The 27,267-nt window shown below is 39.6% G+C and overlaps 1 long non-coding RNA gene across 1 annotated transcript; it reads right to left on the bottom strand.

Moving 5' to 3' along the window:
* Positions 1-264: 264 nt before the first annotated feature.
* On the bottom strand, positions 265-26,897 carry LOC121903983. The gene is made up of 6 exons (XR_006098154.1): positions 26,817-26,897; positions 25,820-25,990; positions 25,550-25,624; positions 23,127-23,862; positions 4,471-4,570; positions 265-1,168 (listed from the first exon to the last, which is right to left on the bottom strand). It is a non-coding gene; the product is annotated as an uncharacterized LOC121903983 (long non-coding RNA).
* Positions 26,898-27,267: the final 370 nt, after the last annotated feature.

The raw sequence follows: 27,267 nt of genomic DNA, 5'->3' as shown, positions 1-27,267 counted from the left end.
AAATTCCACATTCTGCTTTCCTTTCTGCTGGATGACACAACTAATGTCTATCCTCTGAAGGTGGAATTAGATGTTAAGTCAAGGTTAAATGACAGAGTGTTTGCACTGTTTTGTGTTTGGACACTGTAATGCAGCGTTTCTTCAATGATTATGGATAGTAGGGGAGCAGCATAAGTGTTTAGGGACTGTTATCTGCAGCCTCTTTTCATTTATGATGGTTTTATAATGCTCTCTCCTTCATGGATCACACTCTCACAGGCACAATACCGTGCAATACTGCATACTTTATTATGTTCAGCAACAGAGGTTAAACACACAGTACACACTGCTGCCCTTGAAGAGTGTAAGTAAGCAGCTGTATATTGTGGCTGCACAGAAGAAGTGGAAACACCGGAGAATTTTGTCTATTCTGCCTGAAGCTGCACTATGCAAAACTGGATCTACAAAAGAAAAGGATGTCCTATTTATCCAAGAGATACAGTAGATTTACTTTATCTGACCTGATGGAATTCAGGTGCTTGATCGTCCCTTGTAAGTATTGTTCTTTTCCAACTTGGAGATAGCTTTGGAAACCAACCAACAATTTTCACGTAGCTCAGTGGTGGTGTGGCAAAGTTCAACAAATTCAACAGAGTTCAACAGATTGTTAGTTGTTAATCTGCTTTCACAGAACATGGACCTGAAGAACCTTCCTACAATAACGTCTGGACAAATACACAGCTTGTTTCACTTTCAATAGGTTTGCTATGATATGGTGGTTGTTCAGGGAATGTCAAGTTTCTCCAAAATTATCCAAGAAATATGTAAAGTACCTGAAAAAATCGGAGGCAGAAAAAAAGCATGCAGTTGTAGAACTCAGCTTCATTTTAGGACAATACGCACATAAGTTCCTCATCAGTTTCTACAGTGCAGAATCAGCAGCACTTCTTCCCATCCATGTTCTCCTGCACTTCCTGAGGGATGGCAAGGCGTTTTCAAGCTAGATAGGATGTGCAATTCCTCCAGTGTGTTGCAGGGCCTTCTTGTAGTTGGACATGTCTCGAATACCTCCACCAGGAGATGTCTGGGAGGAATTCTGATCAGATCCCCAAACATCCTCGAGTGGCCTCTTTTAACAGGAACAGAAATTCCACTCGAAGCTCCTTCCAGATACTCGATCCCAGGCACACTGTAATAGAAGCTTATTTCACTCGGTTTTATCCTTGATGTCATTCTTTCATCACAATCACTGTAAAAAAAATATTTACAAAGTGCCTGAATAATGCGGGTCAACTGCAGGTCAAAATTTAAATTTGTCCAATACTTTGTTTGCTGCACTTGTGTTTCTGTTTAATTAGCAAATGTTAGTATTCTAACAAGCTATATGGTGGACATGTTAAACATTGTTGTTGTTATTGTCAGCGTGTTAACATGTGGGCATTACCATTTAGCTGCAAAGCACTGTGTTTGAGTACAGCCTCACAGAGCCATTCTTGTGGCTGTACATATGTATTTTTGTGGCGGCACAACAACCAGCACCAGCAGCACTCTGACAAGTTTGGTATTTTCCTGATCCTGAAAGATTTATTGAAATTTACTGGCACAGTTAAGACAAATTTTTGTCAAGGAAATACTGTAGAACTTTGCTAGCTACCTATCAAGATAGCAAGGTCTCAAGCTAATATAGCATAGACAGAAATTGTATGTAAAAGTAACTTATTACCAGCCCATCAGAAACTACCCCTCCAATTCAGCAAAACTGAGTGAAGGAGGTTATTATTGTGAACTCATGTGGGAAAATAGCAAATGTTCAAATAAATTGGAGAGGAAAGAGGAAAATATAGACTTTTGTTGCTGAAATAAATGTTTATTTGCGTGATAATAATTTATATTATATATAATTATGTGCTTGGATTTTTTTGTTCTGTACTAGAATGTCACATCATGCATTCAGGAATGAATATGCCACTTTACAATTGTTGTTGTGCTTGTGCAATTAAGTCTTGTTTTAAGAGGATGTTTAAATGAACTGTCCATTAATGGTGATTAATTGCTACAAACACATTTTGTGCTGCCTTATTAAGACAGAAATTTGACATCCAAATGAAATGAAAAAGAAAAGTATTAAATGAACAGTCATTAATTTTTTTCAAAGATATTTACTGACATGATGCCACATTATATCTAGATAATGAAATCCTTTGAATATATCTCTTGTTTGCACTTTTGGCTGCTAATGTGCAGAGTTGCACAGGGCACAACTGTTATCTTGTCTTGTATAGGAGGTGAAACTTTGACTTGGGAAAGAGGCAGCATATTGTTCAGTGTTAAATTACATGGATTATAATCCCATGTGAAGTTAGACCCATCAGTTTATTATGCTTACACTCACAGTCCGTTTCTAGCAGATAATATATGTAATCATGTGTTGTCTTTCTACCACTCTGAGAAGTGGAAGTAGAGTTTCCACAGCCACTAGGTGTTGTACATGATTCTTTACCAGGGGATTTTTAAACTGTACCACTACTTGAATATTTAAGATGAGTAATTAGACAGATAACAGATAGTATCATTGAAATGCTGCTGGGTTTCAGATACGCTTGTGATATGCTCAGCAGGTCCTACACTCATGTCTTGACCATTGACTGTAAAAAATAATGGATGTGGCCACTGTGATGTAGCCACCATCACCCATTGGTTTGTGGACTCCCATTTTGAAGCCTTAGGTTTGCATTTTGACCGTTCAAAAATATCTTGGATTTTTGGAGCCAGATGAGACCATATTTGGACGAGAGGGTGGAGCTGATGCGCATTTACAGTCTATGGTTAACTGTGATTTCACTAGTGAAAAACAGCCTTAAAACCATTAAAACAAAATGTACTTACCAGAAAAAAATTAACATTCAACATCTTAGAGGGTTGTTTAGTACAACTCAACGATGAACAAGACTTGTTTAGGCGACCAAAATGTTACAATTAAACGCACAATATGTAATTTCAACCGCTAGGGATCTCTCAATCAAAATAATAACAAAAGATGGAATGTGATGACGGTGTGAAGTAGTGTGGGATCATGGGAGTTGTTGTCTTTATTGTTAAACAACCAGCTTCTCCAGGATAGGATTACTCCAGTATTCATTGTTCAGGATGTTTTTACTGGGAGCCGAATTATCCGCAGAGGTCTCTTCCAAACGGACCCGGTGATTACAGGTAAAAACACTGAATAAAGCAGTTTCATGTAAAAAAATCGGTGTTTCTCTGACACTGTCCAGTGGGCACAGGATGTCCGGTAGGGGCTGTTATCTGAGCTGCTGCTAACGTTTGCACAGCTTATTTCTCTGATGAGGATATGCAGAGGTCTCCTCCTCTCCAAAAACAAACGTACACAGGGATTTAAACTGTAAAAATATTGAATAAAGCAGTTTCACCTAAAAAATCAATGTTTCTCCAACAATGTTTGGCGAGCACCAGACGTCCGGTAGGGGCTGTTAGCTGAGCTGCTGCCAACATTTGCTCAGTTTATTTCTCTTATAACCTTAGATCCAGGCGTTCGACAGGTTTCTACCAGGAGCCGAATTATCCACAGAGGTCTCCTCCTCTCCAAAAACAAACGTACACGCAGATTAAAATCAGTAAAAATACTGTATATAGATGTTTCACCTAAAACATCAGTGTTTCTCCGACAATGTTCGATGAGCACCAGACTTCCTGGAGGGGCTTTCTAGCCGAGCTGCTGTTAACATTTGCCCAGCTTATTTCTCTTATAACTTAAGATCCAGACGTCATGACTAAAATCCCTCATCAAAGATATAGTTAAAAATGACCAAATGTATAATGAAAATGTGGATTAAAACTGAATAAAAGTCAATTTATAACAGTTACAGTTGAACAATCAACAAGCCGATGTATTATCTTGTATGTGTGTAAGTTACTCTTTGGTAGATGCAATTGTAGCGGACAAACACAACGCCGTCACATGCATCTTGTGGACTATTGGTAGAGGGGTATGACGCCATTGACAGGCGACCAAATGAAACGGTCCGTTACCTTAATTAAGATTACAGATTTCTCTGGGTTTGAAAATTGTTGGAAACATTTGGAATAATGTAAGTATACAACTCAACAAAATCTATAACATAGGTCTAGTTGTTTTTAGACATTTTAATGCGGAATAGTTACGTATTATAGCTTTAACTTTCATGAACTGAAATAGCGATGGCTACGGCTGCGCCTATACTCTGTGAATCTGGGGTTACACCATGGTTATGTTCCCTAACCAACACTGTCACCATGGTAACCCACCTGTCACTCAAAGCGTCCACGCCCTTAATTATGCATAAGTTTAAGTCTTAATAAAATTTAAACGGGTAAGTTATATAAAAATTCACCCCCTGTACAGTTGTCATTGATGAGGAAATTAGCTATAGTGACCAAAACCATTTTTTGTAAAGTTGGGCATTTTAGCATAGGGGTCTATGGGGATTGACTCACCTTTGGAGCTAGCTTAGGCGTTGGCTTCATTTTTCAGCTCTGGAGGCTGCCACTTGGTCTTGACACAATATAAGGTGTCAATGTGCTGCAGAGTCCTGACCTGAAACACATCAGAAACAGACACTACCACATTTACACTGGAAATTAAACTGAACTATTATGAGATTAAAAGGCCCAAATATTGCTGATACTCTTGTTTGTATGATGCAGAATGGAGGTTTTAAAAAATTAAAGAATTCAATATAGGAACCATTCTATTTGGTGAATTTGCAAAGTAGATTTGGAACGGAGAAAAGTACCCAATCCCAGCTGAGACGAAGACCACGTAACTTTCTACTATGTCTTCAAGTGAAGTTCTAGTGTCAGGTACAGACATTGGTAGGAAATCTTCTCCAATACAACAAATGATTGTGTTAGTGGCAAAAGGTGAAAAAATTGGAGAGTAAAAACAAACAGAACCCGCTGATGCTCTCAAAGTGTTACAGAGGTGTCGAAGGGGTCACTGTCACAAAGCCTTGAAAATAGAATCCGTGGAGAAAGTCAGGCCCTTATTCCAGAAGAAATAAGAGGCAGGGGAAAAAGTAGAGTTCCCTTACTTTTTTTCTTCAGTGCTGGCCTGCATGTCTCAGTCTGTCTGAGGCTACTGCAGTTTTTCGCCTCGTTGACTTGTTAATGATGTGGTAAAGGCACGTATGAAACCAGTTAGATCAACTCTGTGAGGCAGAAACACGGCATCATCTGCAGCAAATTAACATTAGTATCATGTTTTGCATGTCATGAAGCTGGATAGTAGGCTCTTCTTTGCCGCATGATTGAAACATTAGTTTCTCATCTGTTAAAACACAGCTGTGACTGGTTTTCTCTTGCCATTACACTGACAGGAGGAGACAAAAGATGTGCAGAGGACTTTGATAGGAGGGTCCCTTGCAATAATGTGTACAGTGCAGTTGTTCTAAGTGGTGCATAGGGTTTTGTCTCAGTGTACACCTGACACACAATGTCTTAGGTTCCAATAGCACAACAAAAGGGTTCAGTACACTTCAAATGAACTAGTGTGTAGAAAGTGTCAGCAGAGCCCACCTAAAGGCAAAAGTGTTTATACCTCTTCTGAATTGTCACACTCAAAGGTGAAAAGCCTGCCGTCATAGGTCACACCTTCACGCCAGTCTTTTCTAAAAGGCATGTTGCACTCAACAGCACATCTGGTTAATCACTGCATGGAATGAGATCATGCTTGTTTTTATTTCTTATTATTCAGGAAGAAGTAATAATAGCAGTAGGCATAGCAGTAGATGAAAGTTGTAATAGAAGGAGAGTAATAGCTTTTGTTGTAGAAGTACACTAGAAGCAATTCCGGTCAACTGTAGGCTGGTGGTAGTTACAGTAGTAGCAGCAGCATCATTTGCAGTATTAAGCACACAAGCAGTAATAATAGTAGCAGGAACGTGAGCAGTTATAAACATTGTACCAGTAAAACAGTGAGAAGTTTAATAAAATTACAGTGTTATCTGCCATGCTATGTTAACTAAGAAACCTGTTGTTACTTCACAAATTTGATTAACAGCTACTGCGTGCGTGTATTGTATTCTCTTTAAAAAGGGTCTTATTATTCACTATGTGTACCAGATATCAAACAGGCAACCTACATTGAAACTGGGACACAACCCAACAAACATAATGTGGCACAGCATTTATCATTTTGTTTAGCCTCACATTTAACTTGTATTGACTTTATTTAACCTTGTTTAACAATTGAGTAATCCTGTTGAGATTAAAGCAGTTTTTCCAGGGAGATCTGACCGAGAAAGCAGCATTATGACCAGCATACAGATGCAGAAAATCAAAAGGCCATTTGCAGAAGTCCATATGTAAAGAAAATATCTAGACTCCTACACATCCACATCTTTTCTGTACACATGCCCTTTTGTAGACGTATACACTTTCTGTTAATTTCAATATTTTTCATTTTCTGTTAACCTCATATTACACATTAAACGCAGAGAAATAAAAGGCCAAGCCTACACATGGATAAAGTATAGATGTGTCTCTCTTTTTTTGTTTACTGCTTTATAGTACTGACAGCCATGAGTGATCTCTGAAGCTGGACCACAGAGAGTTACTGTAAATATTAGATTTTCTCTCTGTGCGTGCGGATGCAACTTTAACATGATTTCTGACTCTGGTGATGTGTCTTGCTTTGGTCTGTGTTATGTTTTTACCGTTTCACCCAGTGGAACAGTTTGGTGGTTTTACACACATAAACAAGCCCTGAATCTGGGAGAAAGAGCTCAGATCAGAGCTCTAATATTAATCAGACCTTGACTCTCCTCCTCCCTGACTCCCTACAGGTATAAAAGACCTTGCCAGCACAGTGGATGGACTCCTCCTCCTTCATTTCAGACTTCACAGCCACTCCTTCCATCTTAACAAAAAACCTAGACTGCAAACAGATTCATATCAGGCCAATAATTGAACAGCATATGAGATGTTACATGCTGTTTCCCACTGATATCATAGAAGTTCCCTCCCTTATTTGACTAAGAAAACAGAAACCTAATTTTTTTCAGGATTTTTTTTTCATATCACATATCTGACCAGAGAAATCTTTCCACTGTGGTGTGGGATAATTTAAGTAAACAGCTTCTGGGATGCTAGTCTGTAAAACCAACAACAAAATGTTTTTCTGTCTGTCTCCACTCATGGAATTTTAGTTTCTCATGATCATCTAAATAGATGTATTGACCCTGTCAACACTAAAGCCCTACAAGAAACACTGAATATATTCAGTACTGTATTTTGGGGGTGTTGTCATAGTAAGAATGTAGTCCACAAAATACCAATCCTTGCTTTCAAAAATCGAGACAATTTGAATTACACTGAAACTCAGTGTTTGAAAGTAAGCACATTTATTCAAGTACTGTAATTAAGTACAATTTTGAACTTAACTTACTTGAGTATTTCCATATGATGCTACTTCCATTTGGTATACTTCCACTCCACTACATTTCAGAGGGAAATATTGTATTTTCTACTCCACTACATTTATTTAACAGCTTTAGTTAGTTTTCAGATGAAGATTTGACACAATGGATATTAAATATAACAAACTTTTGAAATACAACACATTGTTAAAGACTAAACTAGTGGTTTCCAACCTTTTTGTCTATTGACGTCTTACAAAAAGCAGTGTGTAGTCAGGGTCACATTTCAGGGATTTTTCCCTCTAAACTTCTCATATGGTTTCATTTCAATAAATGTTCAAATGATCCAATATTTCACCAAAAATCAAAGATTAGAGAAAAAGTCCAAAAACTAAAAACAGATTTGTGTATCAGAACTTGTTTTTTTCTTCTTTCCTCTCCCATTAATCATCTCACAACTGGTGACCCTTTGGAGAGGCCCAACCCCTAGGTTGGGAACCACTGGACTAAACTAGCTAACTGTATATAAAGTAGTTCAAACTAGCTCCACCTCCAGCAGCTACAACAGTAATATGCTGCTTACACACTGATGCTTCGGTATTAATAATCTAATGTCATAAATAATAGCCTAACATATCAGTAAGAGGGACGAAACCACTGCTTTTACTTAAATACTTTTAAATTTTGCTACAAATACTTATGTACTTTTACTTAATTAGGATTTTTCATGCAGGACATTTACTTTTAATGGAGTATTTTTGCATTGCTGTATTGGTACTTCTACTTCAGTAAAGGATATGAGTACTCCTTCCACCAATGCTGAAAACAGATCTCCTAAAAATACTTACTAATACTCTTTCTTGCCATCAAATCACATTATACCTCTCCCATATCTTCCTCTTTAGCTTGGTCAGAGTGCATAGAAGCTACATTCCCACTGCACATTGGTCCCATGACATAGAGACATACTTTCATTAGACTGTGATCTCAGCTGTCTTGCTCTCTTGGTGATCAGCTGCCTTTATGAGGAATGCCATAATAAGATGCAGGATGAAGAACCAAGAAATATCTCTGGTCGCGTAAAGCTATTAATTTGCATGTAAGGAGGAAGTTGTATATTGTCTTATTTCTTTAACTAATATCACAAAATGTATGCTATATAAAAATAATAATATTTAAGAAGAACCTAACAAGTTTACAAGGTGCTGCACAAGGAAAAGCAATAAACATTAGAACCAACAACCAAGTAAAAGGATGAGTAAAAACATCAGATAACACAAGCACCAATAAAACCACACTGTAAGAAAGCTGCCATTGAGGACCTCAGGATACAAACAGGTAAATATGAGGTCAAGGCCAGTGCTTTGTAAAGCCAGTGGAGGACATCTAAAATAGGAGCAATGTGTTCATACTTCCAGGATCCTGTTAAAAGCTGTGCAGCTGTATTTTGTACCAGTAAATGATGTATGCTTGGTTAGGACCGTAATGTGATGCGTTGCATTAAAGGCAAAACTACGGAGTTAACTAACTTTGTAAGTCACCCTGAAAAAGGAATGATCTTATTTTTGGAATACTCCTTAGCTTTAGAAAGCAAGACTTTACAATGCTTTCAATTGTCCCCTGAAAGTCAAGTCTGAAGATTTAGCTTAAGCTGATAAGTTTCCAGGTTTATCTTTGAGTATTTGTCTTTGGGAGGACAAAGAATCTCCATCTTGTTCTGATTAATCTGCAAGAAATTTTGAGACATCCAACAATGAACGTAAGATAGGCAGGTCAGGAGGGAACTAAACAAATAGGACCTGATGTTTTGAGCTGGGGACAGATCCCTGTATCATAGCAGTAGAAAGAGACTTCATGTCATTGAATGATGTGGCCCAATGGGAGCATATGAACAGAGGAAAGTAATGGGGCTAAAACTAACCCTACCTGCTTAGTGTTTGTCCGTCATTGCCGATTACTCTAGAGTCACAAATGCATCTGCTATTTAGATTTTGTGGCCTCTAACCTTTGACCTTCTTACAGTCGTATGCCTACAGTATATATTTTAAGAGCAAGAAACTGACACTTGCTGAATTGATTTGAAGTACTGTACGTAAATGTCAGTCTAAGCAATCACTCACACTGTATGTGTATGTGTGTGTCTTCAGGACTTGGCCCTATTCAGAATCTGCCCATCCAGTAAAAGAGCTTGATCAGAATGGGTTGTGAAGGTGTTGAGCATGACACATACTTTTTCCCACAGGACGATCCCTTGTATTTTGCTGAAGCCTTGTCTACTTGAATCCAACTCAGACGCCCCTTCTGACAAAAATTATTTAACAGTCCTTCATTTTCACTGCCTTGGGCTTTCTGTCTCAACTCCTCCTGTTAAGCAAAGCCTCAGTGTCAGGGGAGTGAGACTGAAATTCACTTCAGGGATACAGAGGAGGATAAACCTATCTAAACTCAGTTTACTCACCTTTTGAATCCCAGAATACGGCTTTCCATCTTTTTGGTCTGACATAATTGTTTATATCAAATATTTATTATATATATTGAGAAATCTAAATATATTTAGATTTCTCAATATATACAATATTTATTTCCCACTTCAGCAAAACAAAGACCCACAATCTTAACAATAAAGCAAAACAAGACAGGAAGACAAAACAAAGTAAAACAAAATAACATACCACAGCAACATACATTTACCCCGCACTTCAAACAAACAAGCTCAACCTCAGTATCTTCATATCTGATCAACTTAAATAAACATACATATACATCACATATAACTCAAATACTATTCCTCTCTGTCGAGTACCCCGATCTTTTGTCCTTCACCAGCTGAAACTTCAACAACAATACAATCCTCTACATTCTGATAACTCAGTCGTTGTGTACTGTGCGCCATTATTGTCCACCTGTCCTACATTCTGACAATAAATAAGTAAATAACACAAGAAAAGAAGCGGTTTAAGTACGTATGTATGTACTTTTTTCATGTACTCAATGCTTGTAATAGTTTACCCTATATGATTTCAAATTGAGTTAATCGCACAATATGTAATTTCTGCCACTAGGGGTCTCTCAATCAAAACAATAACAAAAGATGGAGTGTGATGACGATGTGAAGTAGTGTGGGATCATGGGAGTTGTTGTCTTCATTGTTAAACAACCAGCTTCTCTGGGTTAGGATTACTCCAGTGTTCATCGTTCAGTATGTTTTTACCAGGAGCTGAATTATCTGCAGAGGTCTCCTCCTCAGTGTTTCTCCGACGCTGTTCACTGGACACAGGACGTCCAGTAGCAAACCAAGCTGCTGTTAACGTTTGCTCAGCTTGTCTCTCTGACAACTTAAGATACAGACATTCAGCATGTTTTTACCACAGGCCAAATTATCTGCAGAGTTCTCCTCCTCTCCAAAACAAATGTACATGGGGATTAAAACTGGTAAAAACACTAAATAAAGCAGTTCCAATTAAAAAATTGATGTTTCTCCACAGAAAGAGGATGTCTGGGAGGGACTGCTAGCCAAGCTGCTGCTAATGTTTGCTCAGCTTATTTCTCTTATAACTTAAGATCCGGATGTCCAATGACTACAATCCTTCATATGGTTAAAGATACAATTAAAAACGACCAACATCTAAAAGGTTTATCATAAAAATGTGGCTTAAAACTGAATAAAAGTCAATTTATTACAGTTTCTGATGGGCAACCACAACGCCAATTCATTATCTTGTATGCGTATATTCTTTGGTAGATGCCATTGTGGCAGACAACCACAACACCGACACATGCATCTTGTGCGCGTATACTCTTTGGTAAAGGGGGTAAGAAACCATTGACAGGCGGCCAAATAAAACAGACTGCACTGGGTTTGAACATTGTTGGAAACATTTGAGTTAATGTAACTACCCAACTCAACAAAATATAAAACTTAAGTCTAGTTGTTTTTAGACATTTTAATAAAGAAAAGTTAAATATTATAGCTTTAATTTGTTTTTTTCGATGGCCATTGTCTTTTCTATGTTCAAATAATAACAAATTTCTTTTTTCAGTGTAGTAGTGTAGGAGGGTATGTGGATTTCCAATGTTTTGAGTATCAATTTCTTTAATACATTTGATGAAAAAAGAATAATCCAACTCTACGGATACTTCACTGTATCCTGTAACATATCTTGAAATATACAAATTGATTGATTAAAATTAAATTTTAATCTAAAAGTATTTTTTGGAAAAGGTATCAGCTCAAAATACACTTCATTTTTCTCCATGTTGCTTCTAAGTTTCTTACGATGAAAAATATGATACAACGCACTTGACTCATGATAATAAAAGCAGGGTGCTGAATCCTTAAAGTAGTGACTATGAATAAGAAGGGCTAGGACAGCACACCTAGTTTATTAAGTGTGCTGTAAAGCTAGTAAACTAAGTGTGCTGTCCTAGCCCTTCTTATTAAGTTTCTCACTATAAAATTGACAGAATCAATGTTTTTATCCTTTGAAAATATAAATGCAAAAAGGTTTTGATGATAGACTCATGTATTTTCAGCTGTTCTATTGTATTTTTGGCTATATGGCATAGGTAAAACGCTTGAGTAGCAAGTTAATATACTTCTAAATCTGGGAGATTAAATCCCCCTTCCAACTTGGAAGATGGAAAGCCTTACTTTTAATTCTATGATGTTTCTTTCCCCATATAAAGTCTGTAATAATTTAATATGCTTTTTTTAAAATAATATTTTAGGTGGGGTAATTGTTACTGTCAAAAATAGAAATAAAAATTTTGGAAGTCACATCATTTTAAATAGATTAATTATTCCTGTAAAGTTTATAGGAGGATTCATCCATTTAATCGAGCCAGATTTCATATTATTGAATAACAAAAAATAAAATTTCCTTAATGAAGCTTAGCAAAAGTTCAGTCAGGAAGACAGATATTTTGCATGCTCAGGTCTGTAGTATTATTTCTCAATCCATCTGTCATTCCCATCCCTCAGGCATCCCTCAGCTGTTCACATCAGCTGGTCACATCTAACCAATAGCACGGTTACACACCTTCATTGTCAGCCCATCATATTACAGCTGTCTTTTTAAATATGTTCTCTCCCTCTCTGCCTAGTGCTTTCATGGTTCCATTTTGCACGCCCCACCACCTCCCCATCACAGCCCAGTCATCAGTCCATCACTTCATCAACCTCATCAGCCTTATCAGTCTCAGCAGGAGTCATCAGCCACCACCACCAGCATCTTGGGGGGGGGGGGGGGGTTATCTTGCTGCTGCTCAGGACTGATGTCCCTTGATTCAAAGTCTCCCTGTAGAGTCTAAGCACCAAAGACTCACTTCACTTGTCTCTCCTGATTGAAATACATCTGTTGCTTATTGTCACTTATTACACATCATGTAATTGATTGTTGTAAGTTCTGTGTTATGTTTTTTGTTTCCCTACTGCCATTATTTCTGTTTTTTTCCATATTAATTTTATAACCTGAGACCATTAAATATTCAGAAATAATTTTATACGCAGGAGGTATAGATTTTTCAAAATTAGTTAGGTACATCAAAAGATCATCTGCAAATAAATTGAGTGTATATTGTTGTTTACCAATACTGACACCTGTAACTTTTGGATCATCTGATTTTCTCTGCAAGCGGTTCTATTGCTAGACCAAAAAGGAGTGGGGAAATGGGCAACCCTGTCTAGTACCCCTCTGTAATTTAAAATCCCCAGACAGTAAATTATTAGTATAAATCTTAGCTGTAGAATATTTATATAATAATTTTACAAAATTTTATGATTTCAACCAGAAGATTACATTTAAACAAAAAAGGCCAGTCAGACAATAAAATGCTTTTTCAGCATCAACTGCCATCACTGATAAATCTATATTGTGCTTTTTTGCATGTTCTATTATGCCAAAACATTTTGTTCTATTTGTTTGTAAGTACCTGTTTTTAATTAACTCTGTCTGATTGCTATGTATTAGATCTGGTAAAACCTTTGCTAATCTGTTGCTAATGAGTTTAGTTAATATTTTATTATCACAATCAGTTAAACTTATAGGTCTAAAGTCTGAAGAGGATTATCCAGACGTGGTTTTAATATAACAAAGATTACAGTTTGATACATAGATCTAGGAAGGACTAAATTATTTGCCATGTATCTTGTCATTTGAATTGATAAGGGACCCAATTTGCTCCTAAAATGTTGAATAAAACTCAACAGGAGATCCATCCATGCTTGGGGCTTTCTTGAATACAAATGTTTAAATTGTTTGTAATATTTCAACCTTGAAATGGACACTCAGTCATGAACCCAACCGTGCTGCGCCTGCTGACCTCAACCAGGCTTCACCTCCTGCACCTGTGATGGAAACAAAGACTGATCCCTGTTCAATTGGCTGCGTTGCAGGATTTGTGCACAAAGTAAAGGTTCGTGAAGATGCTGTACCAGTGCAACAAAAGTTAGGTGACTCCCCTTTGCTGTGCGACAACCAGTGTCTGATGAACTTGACATGGCTCACCTTGGATTTTCCCAATCGTGGTTACAACAAGGAGGGAAGGCAGAATCCGTTGCTGACAATCACCCACTGCCCCTCATGGAGGAGCTTTTGAGTAAGCTCAGGGGTACTTCAGTGTTTTCCACCATGGTCTTGGCCTCAGCTTACCACCAGCTACCATTGTATGAAGACAGTTATGACCTGACTGCCTTTATTACACATGAAGGATTTTTCCACTACTGACAGTCCCTTATGGCTTGGCCTCCTTTCCATCCATGTTCCAAAAAATGATGGAAACAGTGCTAAAAAGTCTACCTGGAGTACGCAACTATCTCGACAATGTGATCGTTGCCGGACCTTCTCAGGATGAGCATGATGGGAGCCTGCATGTTCATTCAGACATTCAAGCCTCAGATTCTTCGGCCATGTCATTTCCAAAGAGGGAATTCTGCCTGACACAGATCACATCACAGCAATCCATGATGCCCCAGCCCCACACGACCTGTTCTCTGTATGGTTCTTCCTAGGACTAATCTCATGGTACAGTAAGTTCCTGCTGAACGTCATTACACTGGTGGAGCTGATGCGAGAGCTACTGAGGGATACTAAAAACTCTTGGTTTGAATGGACTGTGGATGCAGACCCCAGTCTTAATGAACTGAAACGGTTGCTACTTGACAGTCCAGTGCTTGTAGTATTTGACCCCTCCCTTCCAATTTTCGTGACAACAGATGCATCAAACTATGGGCTGGGTCACAAATACACCCAGATAAGACGTACTGCTTAATTCGTATCACGGAGCCTCACCGCTGCAGAAAGAAAATATTCAGCATTGGATAAAGAGGCCCTCACGTGTGTGTTGAAAAGTGGAGGTCATATTTCTGGTGATGGTGCTTCACACTAAGAACAGGCAACCAAGCACTGACAGCACTGCTTGCTACCAAAGGAATTGGCCAGGCAGGCATGAGAGTGGTGTGGTGGTCAGTTCGATTGTATGATGTAGAGTACAGACCAGGGTCACAGAGCCAGGCTGCGGATTTCCTGTCATGTCTGCCACTACCTGTCAATACAGCTGCAGTGGACGAACCTGATATCTGTACTAAGAGCTCTATCCATGGATGACTTCACATCTGCCTCTGTACGATGCCCTGAACTCAGCCCTACACTGGCATCATATTTCCTGATCCTCTACAAACTCTCTGTGTCCGACGCCTTAGTAATGAGAGGTGAGTATTGCTACATCATTCCTGTTTCCCTGCGCACTACTGTGGTCCACTTAGCACAAGGACACACCAAGGAGTGGTGCACACGAAACAGAGGCTATGTGAACTTGTACTGGTGGCTTCAGATGGACAAGTGAACTAAAACAGCTCCTGCTCCACTCCAGCCAATTGAACTGCCAGACAAGCCTTAGAAGAAAGTGGGATTGGACATTGTGGGCCTTTTTGAGAATACTCCTGCCTCCTGTAGGTTTGCAGTGACTCTGGTGGACTTCCACAGCAAATGGCTTCCTGACTTCCTGCAAAACTACCATCTAACACCTCACGCAACGACTGGTGTCTCCCCATCTGAACTGTTACACAACAGGAGAAGTTTGAGAAGTGTGCTACTGTGAGAGATACAGTGAAAAAGGAACAAAAAAATCTAAACAGTACATTGATAAATATTAGGGTGCAAAGACCCATGCCCTCAAACTTGGGGATTCAGTAAGAGTGAAAAAGCCTGACCATGTCCACAAAGGTACACTGAAGTTAACACCACCCTTGTTTATTCAGAGACAGATTGGACCAAGCACTTTTGTTTTATGTGATAATGAGAGGTGGAATGCTTCACGACTGACTTACCTACTGTGGAGCAGTCTCATACAGCTCCAGTGACTCTCAAGAGGAGTGCTAGAGTTGTCACTCCACCTACTTGGCTAATGGATTTTCAGCTGGGTTAAGGAATGTAAAGAACTGCGTCAAACAGTTACCTATGTGTAAGAAATAAGATGAATGAACAATGCAAACAACAGCAAGGTAACAAGTAACAAGTGTAATGACCTAAACATTATTAGACAGTCTGTTATGTTCAATTATTCTACTGCAGTATACTGGGGTTGAAATAGCCACTTAAGAAAATTTGATATGTAGTATACTCTGTGACATGTTAGGAATGCTTTGGTTATTACCTTAAAAGAAATAGTATTGCAGCTAAAGTTAGGTTCAGAGTGTTACTAACCTAAGTTGCCACAAATGCCTCTTATGTTTTACTTAGTCTATTTTGAAATGTACCTTACATAACCTTTTAAGTAAGGGGGGAATGTCATTTCTGGCTAGCAATAAAGCCGGTTAAAAGGAGTTCTTGCCTTGCTGATTATTACTACTTTGCTACTTCTACACATAACAGTCCCTTCCTATAATTATAATTCCTGTCTGATTATTATCTAGTATATTCTGAATTTTATCTAAAAATGCTAATTTGCTCCTGGAGGTATAAACAAAGATACTAATGTATACCTTTCGCCATATAAAGTACAAGTTAAAATGAGAAACTGGCCATCTCGATCTTTGTGTCATGCTATCAGTGAAAAGGGTATATTTTTATTGATCAAAATTCCCACTCCCCTATTACTGCTGCAGTGGTGGCAGCATAAGCCTCTCCCACCCAGTCTCTCTTCAAATATGCAATTTCCCCTTTTTAAAATGTAGTTCTTGTAGGAAAACAACATTGGAAGAAAGACTTTTTAAGTGTGCCAAAATCTTGCTTTTTGTACCATTATATAAACATGGACATTTCATTTGATTCACTGTATTTTATTAGTTTATACAGATGAAGAATCTAAATTTACCTTAGCTAGATTTACTACCATAAATTTTGAGTAAAAACAATAGTTTGTCAAGTGAGGACCATATGGGATGCCAGTGTCAATAGTTCATACAGACATCTAAATGATTTTTTGCAAACAGAAATAAAGGTGTTGAGCAGACGTTTAACAGTGGACATACATACAACATAAAATAAAGTACAATTAATTTAAGGCGCACTACCTACTAAATCCCCCTGTAGGGTCTTTGAACTCCACTTCTTCACCCACTGTGCCTAATCCTGCGGATCTTAATATTGCTATTTTTAGGGAGATATCTACGCATACATTCATCTATTGTTTTGGGATGGGGAGGTGCCCCCATCCCAAAAACATAGATGAGAAAAAATGAAAAAAAAAAATGAAAAAAAAGAGGGCTCAGGAGATATCCTCCTTTTCCCTAATCAACTTCTCCAGATCCAGTTTATTTATTCCATTAACAGTAGAAAGGCCTTTTATTTTAACAATGCTTTAATGCTTTAATGTGAATGCAAAATGGATAATAATCAGTCCACAGCAAAGGTTAAGCCTGAATCAGTGAACAATTCACCAAATGACATTAAACTTTAAAGCAAAATGATCAACCTGCCACGAACAAGCCAGCAGAGACAAAATAACACTATGACACCGTAACACTGTTTTCCCCTTGAATGCCCGCAGGAATAGTAGGAAGGCTGAGAAAATGGTGTTATGTGTTGCTGTTCACAGTGCTCATGTGAGTGGAGTAATGGTAAGTGGCCGTATGTAGGATCATTTGAGGAATGTAAACTGTGGGGAGGATTTGTATGTGAATATTGTACCTAAAATCATGGTGGGTGATATGCCTGTTTGCAAACTGTGGACCCCATCTCAAGTTACTGACATATTTAGGAGAGCCCCCAATCCAATTACATGCCCAGATGAATATCTAGTGTGGCTTACACAAGTGTGTACTGTCTAATACCTGATGTGAAGCAACTGATAACGTTCACAAATGGGACTGACTTTATGCTGTGTAAAGAAGAATTTGATTTCCCTTAGCTTATAGCAGACAGCTACAAATAAAACACTGATCGACTGGTTAAACAATGATGCCAAAACAGTCATTACAGAATGTTTTCACAGGTTGTTCAGTGTGTGCAGGGCAGTAAGGAGCTCTTGCCAGATTAACAGAAATGTTGAGAAGGCATCAAAACCAAAAGGAGCCTTTTCATCCATTTCAGGTTGGTGATTATGTATTAATTAAATCCCTGGACAAAGTGTCTCTGTCTCCTTGGTGGAAAGGACCATTCCAGGTGCTGCTGACAACCAAGATAGCTCTTAAGGTCTAGGGCAAAGAAGAATGGATCCATGCTTCCAGGTGCCAAGTGCCCCCCTCCCCCCCCCAACCACTGGTGAAAGGCCATGGCAAGTGAAGAAGTGGCTCTTCTTCTTCCTTCTGCTGGGTGGACTCAGGCAGGGGACCAGGGTGGGCAATCCAGGTGATCCAGCATGCTCAGATACTCAAAACACTAACACTGCTACAGTTTTGTAACCACACGTGGACAGACATTGTTTGCAACCACACATGGATACACACTCTTTGCAATTTGTTACAGATCAACTAACGGAGAAAATGACTGAAGAGAAGGACATTGTTCTGATGAGACAGTGTAAAAAGGACAAGTCAGAAAAGACTGATAGACATGTTTTTCCAGGCCTCATCCAAACGAGGAGGGAAGTAAATCCCGTTACCTTTGATTGCTCCACTGACAGATATAAAATGAATGTCTATAATGTTGCTCATCCACTGTTCTGTTCTAGGGGTAAATGGTGGTGGGCACCTCATGCTACAGAGTCAGTTTAACTAGTATAACTGTCACCAAATACAGTGAGAGTGCAGTACACACCTCCTATCCCGTTAATTGGGACCACAGAATTATGGTGTTTCACTAATCAACGGATACAAGGTAATCCTGATTGCAAACTGTGGGATGTCAGTATTCACAGGATCAGAATAGTTTGAAGAGTTGCAGAGTTAGTGAATATGTTGAAGAGGATGACTTCCACTATCTTGCCACCTTTTTGTCTATAAACAGTTATAAGCAGTTAAGTCCTTGCAATATGTAGACTTTGCTAAATTCATTGCAAAAATAATTAACGAGCAATACCTTCCCTTAGGACTCAATTTTGCGACCCTGTTGTGTATTACCCATGTGCAAATGTATGTGAAATTAGGATTTGAGTACAGAATCCAAGTAACTTTGGTGCAAACCAATTGTTCCAATCCTCTGGTTGACCAAATTTGAGTACCGCAAGCCTTTACCCCCACTGTATTAGCCAAAGCTATGGTTTACATACAACCGTGGTTTGGTACTAGGTCCTTAGGTTCAGTTAAAATACAAAATTGTACAGTTCCCTTAGAGACTAACCAAACACCTATGCATGATTTTTGGTTTATGGTTTATCTACCCCCTGTGTCAGTTCATAGACTACAGAATGTTTATTTATTCCCAAGGAGTAGGGAAGTGACAGGGCAAAGACTTAGGAGAAAGTAATTGCAACACAATAGTAGAGATCTCTCTAAACCAATCTCCATTACCTGAGAGAGTATATCTAGAGTGTGGAGAAAAAGCTTATAGTTGTGTGCCTTACGATGAATCACATGGTATGTGGTATTTAGCATATCTAATCCCTTTGATTACGAAGGTAGAGCCTACAGAAATAGCCAAATTATACCCTCCATTACACAGACACAGAAGAAAAATCACAAACATACAAAAAATAGCCAGTGGTGTTCTACCCTAGTATGGTGTATATGTCTCACGACAGGAACTCATATTCTTATCGAAGGTCCTAGAGAGGCATATTAATTCTACAAGCAGAGCTATGTTAGCTGAGTGTAAGGAGTTGCAAGAAGTCAAAACTGTAGTTTTGGGGGGGCATGCAAAGTCATTGGTACTGAATGTTGCTCCTGTATCTGAGATGCAACCACAGAGGTTATAGATATGATTTATGATACAGCTAAAGGTAAAAAAGAATTACATGAGAATCATGGATTTAGCTTGGGGGATTTTTCAGGTGTATTTGGGTCTTGGGGGTCTGGATTAATTAATTTTTCAATCACCCTCATGGTATCAAGACTTCTCTTGATGTTCCGTGTTCCTGTTTGGTGACAGCTCTTAAACAGTTCACAGAACTGCCATGGTTCCGTCACTGACTCTAGAGACTCTAAAGACTCTGACTCTATATTCCTTAGTTGCCATTGTCCACCAGTCCACCAGATGCCCTCAGACTTTTTCTCTGTTTGGTGAAGACTGAACTAAGTAGGAGAAGTGTTACTTCTGTACTTAAGTTATTTTTATGTATATTTTCTTAAGCTATACTAGTCGGTTTTCTGTTATTCACTTTAAGTAAATAGACAGAGATCTACTATTGGGATATATGAACTTATGGGTTAAGTTTGTTTATGTTTTCTGTCTCCTGGTTCTGGTGTGTCTTTAAAAGATTCTGGCATTATAATTATTTTAGTTGCCTTTCTATTTGGTCTGTCATTGTTTTTATTTCAGTCTGTATTCACAGCTTACTCAGTCTTTCTTATTAAGAGGTGTGTTTTCTGGGTTTTGGTTTTCTGTTTGCTCTGTGTTTCCCTCCTGTATTCCTGCACTACTCCCCAGCCCACTCCACACCTTCCCTGCTCTCAGTGATTTTCCCCAGCCTGTTTTTTCCCTCCACAACTGCCCTGTATCAGTCGTGTCAGCCCTGCCCTGCTCCCTATATTTCTCAGCCAATCAACTGCCCTTGTCTAGTCACCTGTTCCCTATTCCCTTATTAGTTCTGTCTGTGTTTAAGTCTTGGTTTGCAGTTCAGTTTTTTGGATCCTCTGTTCTGTTCTGTTGGGTTCAGTTCAGTCTGTCAGTTCAGTTTGCTCTGGTTTGTTCTGCCCTGTTAAGTCCCGTTCTGCATTCTGCTCTGCTCAGCTCGCGAGCTTTTGTTTTTTGCCTGCACAATATCAAAATAAAGAAGTTTCTTCAGCCACAATCAGCTTATGGTCTCTGCATTTGGGTCCACCTGCTCCGCTACTTATAACAAGAATCACTACTGCTATTCAAGCCACTCAGCAGATGGTAAGCATTGGTAATAATGGTTTGGAGTTGATGTATGATGACCTCTGAGGATTTGAAGATTGGGTTCATCTGGGTAATCTGTTTGATGAAATAATGAATGATGATGAAAATGTTTAAAAACCATGACATGTTGAAGAAAAAAAAATCCCACGTTGTTTAAGTGTATTCTTATGTATTTGAACTAAGAGGCATACATCATACTCTAAGCAGAATTTTAACATTTGCTGGGTTCTTACACATGTCTGTCTTTTGGTTTGTCAATGACTTATTCTTATAGTTAAGTTTACTTGCTTTTGCAATTCTGATTTAGTTAATCATATGTTCTATATACTGCAAGTAGCCTTAGTAATGCAAATTGTTTGTGTTTTTAAAAAACTTTTTTCGTCTTTAATATAAGTTCAATTTAATCATGTATTCAAATATATTTTCAATTCAAATGCATAGTAGTATGCACTTACATGGATATACGTAACTTTCACTGAATATTGATATTTTTTGTTTCTTAGTACCCATTTCAGATGATCACTACATATTCCAATCTCTAGAATCACTAAAATCATTAAGTACTTTTGGATCTAATATGCTATGTAAATGTTCATTTTACATTTGAACATTTTTAGAGTCAGGTATGGGTGAATTGAGATGTTAGTCTCTATTTCTGTGGTGTTTTATTAAGACTCATTTTTGTCTGTTTTGATTTGGTGAATTAAGAAAATATCTTCATATCTCTAATTAGATGTGTGTGTGTGGATTTGTGTTAACATGTTAAATATTTGAGAATCACTATATTACACTACACTACATTAATCACATTACTACACTACATTCATCATATTATTAATTCTACATTACATTGTTATTTCTCTATTGTTATATAATCTATTCATATTAATCTTTGTATACTTTGATTCAGGCAGGTGTATGTTACTCTGCTAACAGACACCAAAGTTAGACAGCCACCATACAGAGGATTCATGGATTATTTAACTATTACAACCACTACACACATCCAAGCTAGATGGATCCTAACAGCACAGGAAGAAGCAGCCGCATGGGCCAGGAACTACATTTAAACCTCAGAAGTCCAGGGCTCTGATCATCAGAAAAGGGAAGGTGACACAACAATTCCAGCTCATGGCGCAGGGGGAATCAATACATCTATTGTGGGGAACCCAATCAAATGCCTTGGGAAGTGGTATGATGACTCACTGGGAGACCAAAATAACATCAGAAAGATGCAGCAACAGTTGGGAGAAGAAGGCCTGCGGAATACTGTCAGGTCAGGGCTCCCAGGGACGTTCAGAGCATGGATTTACCAACATGGATTGCTACCACGACTCATTTAGCCAATAATACTGTATTACATAGCACTAAATGCAGTGGAGACTATGGAACGTACCATCAGCAGGCACCTATGGAGGTGGCTTGGGGTGCCACCAAGCTTCATAAGTCTAGGGCTGTACAGCAAATCCTCAAAACTACAACTACCGATAACATCTGTGGTTGAGGAGTACAAAGTTGCCAAGACCAGACTAATTAAGACCCTCCAGGACTCAAAGGATGAAAAAGTCCAAAAGGCTGGAATCAAGGTCAAGACAGGAAGGGAGCACTCTGCACCAGAGGCAGTAGCACAAGCAGAAGGCACACACGTATACCAGGGCCGACAGGGGCTTGGGAGCTCATAACACCAGTCCTGAAAAGGGGCCTGCTGAAAGAAGAACCCTCCTACAGAGAGAGATCAGAGGAAGAGAAGAGGAGCTGTGTCAGTCCAAAGCAGTAGGCCTGGGCTACCAGGGTGCATGGAAGAGATGGCAGACTGAAAACCACACTATCACATGGACTGATATCTGGAGGTATCCACCATTGCAGCTCTAATTCCTCCTCTGATCCATCTATGACACCCTCCCATCCCCAGCAAACCTCCACAGATGGTCACTGGTAGACAACCCCAACTGCAATCTGTGCAGGAAGAGAGGTACTCTAGAGCATATACTGACATCTTGCCAAGTAGCCCTCACCCAGGGGAGATATACTTGGAGACATGACCAGGTCCTTAGAGAACTGGCAGTTGTGCTGGAGATGGAACACAAGAGGAAGGGCAAGGCAAACAATCAGAAGCCTATGTCCATGGTGTTTGTGAGGGAGGGGCATGAACCAGGGAAGCAGCCAGAAGGGAACAACTTGGGCAAACTGAGCCATGCGACAGACTGGAGGATGGCTGCTGATTTGGACAAACAGCTCACATTCCCAGACACTGTACCAACAGCAGACCTGACATCATCCTGTGGACCAAGACTAAGAAGATTATCATGATAGAACTTACCATGCCTTGGGAAGAGAGGTGTGATGAAGCCCACGAGAAGGAAGACCACGCATCTGGAGGGAGGACGGCAGGGGATGGGGAGCACCGGTTAACCTTGCCCGTGGTCGAGGTAGGAACCAGGTGTAGGCAGCTTTGTTGTGAACAATGTAAGCATCCCTCTCTCCCTTGGCGTATCTAGGGGCGCACTGTGGTGGAATCACGGGGGGAAGAGGGAGAGAAGGAGAAGGGCCGCAAGCTGCCTCACCATGGCAACCAGAGACCGCAGGTGGGGTGACGCTCCCCAGTTCTCCGAAACATTGTTAACCTCCAGACAGCCAGAGAACATGCTGGAACAGAGTTGGAGCAGAGCTAGGATCGGAGACGGAGACAGAAGAAAGCAACGATGAGGCATGGAAACCACAGGCCCACCAGCACAGAGACTAGACATCACCCAGCGTACTACGGTGCAACACACAACGGGCAGAGTTCAGACTCTACTCTACTGTGTAAGTATAAGAAACAGCATATGCTTGGGTATAAGCAGCGCCTGGTGTTGTGAGGGTGATCTTTCCTTGTGTTATTAGTGAGCAGCGGTGGTCAGCAGGCCCACGGGGGACAGTGGCTCCAAAGAAGACAGCAAGCAGACGACCGATGAGCCCCCACAACGAGGAAAGGCCAGCGTCTCTTCACAGCCCAGATTCACCCAGACCTCATCGCTCAAGTGAACAATCCCTCTCCTCTCCAATTAGACTGTATGCTGCGGCATAGAAGACATTATCAGAGTTGGGCTTTCTTAGTTGTAGTTTTAACATTTTATAGTTTCAGTATTTTTAGTTTCCCTATTTTATAGTTTAGTATTTTACATATTAGTAATTTGTAGTTTTAGTAGTGTGTAGTAGAGTGATCCCTCCACAGTTGGTTGGGAGTTTTTTTTTTGGTTTTTTTTTCTCTTGCCTCCTTCTCCACCCAGTACAGCCCACTGACACCTGTAAGCACTCAACTAATTGTGGCCCGGTGTTGGGATTAAATCAGTGCACTGTCATTCCCTTGCTGTTGTCTTTGTGTGACGAGCTGCTGGCTGAACTAGGGCCATCAGTGTTTGCAGCGGGGCTGCGCTGGACTTTGGCCTCCCCCCGGTGTCTGTAAGGTGAGCTTTTGCCCAGCTTTCTGGTAGGAGCGTGCCTTGTACAGGTAGCTTAATTTCTGCTTGTTGTTGTGCTATAGTGGAGCCTGTCTCTTGGCCTGCTGGAAGCTCACAGCGGGATTGTTGTGCTCCGAACCGGTGTGTGGGGAAGCGTGGGCAATTTATCGCTGCTGTCAGCGTGTTTGGGCTACGGCAGTCACAGAAACTCTCCTCCTAGTACCTGGGAGGCTGCACCTCTGCTTGCTGGTGACTGTTTTAACATTATGTGGGTATTTACTGTCCAGGCTGCATCCCGCGGCATCCCACTGCCCTCCAGCCTTGGCTGCTGTTCTGGTGTTGCTGCTGTTCTCCTCCATTTCGCTGCTGTTAGAACACAATCTCCGCTGCTGCTATGCTGTAACCTGGTCTACTGCACGTCATTTATGATGTATCGACCGCTGGTATCTTAGCGACCCTGAGCCAGAGGAGTGTATAGTTTGTTGCTTAATTAATTTGGTTTAAGCTTTTTGTTCATTTTCTTTAACTTTTCCTTTTGTTTAATTTATTTTCTCTTTTTTTCTTTTGCTTATCGTATTTCTTGTGCTTTAGTTTAATTTGTTAAATTGTACTGACTTCTTTTTTTTTTTTAAATTCAATTTTGTTTTCAATTTGACTTTGTTTTTTTTTTTTTTGAGTTTTGCTCAAAAAAACCGTGCACCGGTTGGTCGGCTCATGTTATATGTTCCCCCTCCTTATGTGCCTGCATTGATTCTCTTCCTCTGCCTGTAGGAGCCGTGGGACTAGGCCGGGCCGACGAGATCTTTCCCCCTGGTGGTGGTCCCCTCACGTTCTGCTGTGGTGGTGTTTGTAGCCCAATTTTTAATCCTTTGAGTTCATTGGACTGGTATTAAATTAATTCTTGAATTATAAAGTTGCATTGTGTTCCTTGGTTACCATGAGTTGCTCTCCTCCCGATTTATTTTAAAACATACCCTTCCTTCTTCACCCGTCCTTCCTCTCCCTTTTTTCAAACTGGCTCCAACGCAAACCAATGGGTGATGTCACAACTTGCTACGTCCATCTTTGTATACAGTCTGTGGTTTTAACTGGTACTTTTTGCCTTAAGATCATAACAGAGATCACAGACTCCCGTACGTTTTATACTGCATCTGTATTTCTGGCATGGTACAGCTGAGAGGAGAAGAAGAAAGCTTTAGCTGTCATATTTGAGCGGTGTGTCCTTTGATGACAGTGTCTTCTTTTTAGCTTTAATGTCCCAAGTATGAGATTAACCAATGATTACATCAGCAGCAACACTCACATTATGCCAAACAAAGATTGGAAGCCAGCTGCATCTGAAGACTTGAGACAAGGAAAATGATTCCCAATTCCTTCTCTGTCAAAAATGAATTAGAGTAAAAAAAAACATCTTATTGTTCTATCATCACAACATGCAACATCATTATCCCTAACTGTCGGCATACATAGAAAATACTTTGTTGTTACTTAGCAGTAACATATAAATGAGTAATAAAATTATAAATATAACATAGGCAAGACTGGACTTTCTCTATTCCATTTTTCATCTCACCTCTCTCCTTGAGATTTTTAATGATTCTGCCCCCTCTTGCAGGTAATTCTGATCCTTAATACGAAGCAGTCTATGCCAGTCCTTATTTTTTAACTTGAATCTGTGGCAGAAAACCCATTAAAAGCACCACTTAACATTGCTGAAGTGTGGCGCTGTGACACCAGGTGTGACCTAAAAAAAAGGTAGACGGCATAATTAGACATGGCAAATTCAGGTCGGAGAGGGCATCAGTCTCCCGTTTCACTTTCCTACAAATTAGCGACAGAGCGGATGTATTCAAATAATGAATCATTTCTCCCTGACAAAGTTAAAAGGAATGAGCTGGAGAAGACCAGAGGAGAAAGTGGGAGAGAATCAGAGTGTTACAAAGAGCAAATCAGACAGTGTACGCTGACAGAGTAACATGGCTGGTTTTTGAATATCAAGTGAAGGCTTTCTTCCTCTGATGAATACATATGGCCAGGGAGAAATGATCTCTTCTTCCTGACTGCAATGATGATGCCCAATGAATGTGAAGGAGAAGCAGATGGCAGCCCGAACATAGACAGACCACTACTGTCGTTATCACATATGATGGAGTGGGAGAAGGATGAATCTGTACTCAGAATAACCTAAATCATCCTTTAGAGAACAGGTACTTCTTTCTAGATTCCACCAAATGTGGGAATTGTAATTGTAATTGGTATTATTTAACAAAATATTAAAGGCCCTGAAAGCATATTTGTTTAGTCAGCTTTCTACTGACACAAAAATGATGTGCTAAGTTTAGAACACTTTTGGTTATTTTACGACACAATTATCTATTTCCTACACAGTCCTGATAAAGCAGATCAGGACTGAGTTTTTGGGGTTTTTTTTTGGAACTTTAAAGGTCCAGTGTGTAGTATTTAGTAACATCTAAAAGAACAGACTTGGTAAAAATTGAATAGATTATTTATAAGTATATCTTAATTAGTGTCTAATAAGCTGAAAATAATAATTGTTGTGTTTTCGTTACCTTAGAAATAAGCCCTTTATATCTACATGGGAGCAGGTCCCCCTCCATGGTGGCCGTCATGTTGCATCGCCATGTTTCTACAGTAGCGCAGAACGGACAAACCTAACTAACTCAGCACTTAGTCCTCTTCCCCCCTTTATATTCAAAGTATTTGTGTGGTGTCGTTCCCTCCTTTTCCTTTATTATTTTGGTATATTTCGTCATGAAATAAAGGGACAGGTTGACACATGCACTGTACTGCACTGAAAAGCCCACTGAGATAGTCTGTGTGCATACTAACTTCCACACCAGGTGCTCAAGCTGTAAAGACTGATAATTACACCTTGAGGTGGACGGGCAGTCCACGCCTTTACTTGAAGAGTTTACCAACTTTTATGTAAACAGTGTCACGGCTCTTGTCAATCAGATGTAATTGTCTTTTTAGATTCAGTGGGCGACTACCGGAGATGCA

Source organism: Thunnus maccoyii, chromosome 1 (assembly GCF_910596095.1).
Source record: "Thunnus maccoyii chromosome 1, fThuMac1.1, whole genome shotgun sequence".
Taxonomy (NCBI): domain Eukaryota; kingdom Metazoa; phylum Chordata; class Actinopteri; order Scombriformes; family Scombridae; genus Thunnus; species Thunnus maccoyii.
The sequence above is the reverse complement of the archived record's forward strand: the minus strand, read 5'-3'. Positions and strand labels throughout refer to the sequence as shown.